The sequence below is a fragment of the Octopus bimaculoides genome, chromosome 5 (genome assembly GCF_001194135.2).
Source record: "Octopus bimaculoides isolate UCB-OBI-ISO-001 chromosome 5, ASM119413v2, whole genome shotgun sequence".
In the NCBI taxonomy this organism is placed as follows: domain Eukaryota; kingdom Metazoa; phylum Mollusca; class Cephalopoda; order Octopoda; family Octopodidae; genus Octopus; species Octopus bimaculoides.
In genome coordinates this window covers 80,434,710-80,435,541 of record NC_068985.1, presented here as the reverse complement: position 1 = coordinate 80,435,541, position 832 = coordinate 80,434,710, and positions in this window count along the sequence as shown.

Sequence of the window (832 nt, the reverse complement as noted above, 5' to 3'; positions counted from 1 at the left end):
ACACACACACACACACACACACACACACACACACACACACACACACACACACACAGTCGTGGCTATGTGGTCAGAAGCTTGTTTCCTAACCACATGGTTCCGGGTTCTGTCCCACTGAGTGCCACCTTGGGCAACTGTCTTCTGCTATAGCTTCAGGCCAACCAAAGCCTTGTAAAGGGATTTGGTATATCTATATATTAGCTGAATAGCCAGTCGTTGCCGGGCAATTTTTACAATAGAATGTCATATATAAATCTTTGTTTATTCTATGTCAAACCATGCCTTCCCCGACAGATAGGCCTTTTGATCAGGATAGAATTTGTACAATTTTTGGCCAAAATCTTCTTTGAGGATTTTTTTCCCTTTTAATTATTTACATGTCTGTTCGACCGTTTCACTTGACTTTATTCATTAAACTTCGGAAGTTGTTACAACTTTGGTCGCCGTAATGCTTTGTTTTCGTTTGTTTAATAAAAGTTCCTCCTCCTAATACTTTTGTTTTCCTTTTTTGATAGACAGCTATCATGCAGAAAATGCCAGCTATCATGCAGCTATCATGTAGAAAATGCCAGCTTCCAAATCCTGTTTTCAAATGAGGTAAAATTAATTAAACTTTAAACCACAGTAACATTTTTCTGCAATTTTACTGGAACAAATAAGTAACAAAATCGGATTTAATGTGGAAAATTATTTCAATATACCAAATTTGAAAATTTTGACGTAATTTTAAAATCTCACACAATGGGACAGCAACATGGAAGACCCTACAAAAGTAGAAAGACAGACAATTATAGGACACCACACACACACACACACACACACACACACACAC